Consider the following 230-nt stretch of genomic DNA (forward strand, 5'->3'; position numbering starts at 1 on the left):
CCCCATCTCATTCTATTTATTCATTCATATCCTAACATCTCATTTCACCTCTCTTCCATCCTCACAGTTGTGTTTCTTCTATTATATTACATTCCTTGTCTCCCCTTCTTTTCTTCCACTCACAAAGGGATCCCTATACTGTAGTATAAAGAATCTCTATTATTATTATTATTTTTCTGTGCCTTCTTCTTTGTCATATGAGCAGGAGCAAGGATAAGAACATTCTTGTG

The sequence above is a fragment of the Arachis ipaensis genome, chromosome B03, assembly GCF_000816755.2.
Source record: "Arachis ipaensis cultivar K30076 chromosome B03, Araip1.1, whole genome shotgun sequence".
Classification (NCBI taxonomy): domain Eukaryota; kingdom Viridiplantae; phylum Streptophyta; class Magnoliopsida; order Fabales; family Fabaceae; genus Arachis; species Arachis ipaensis.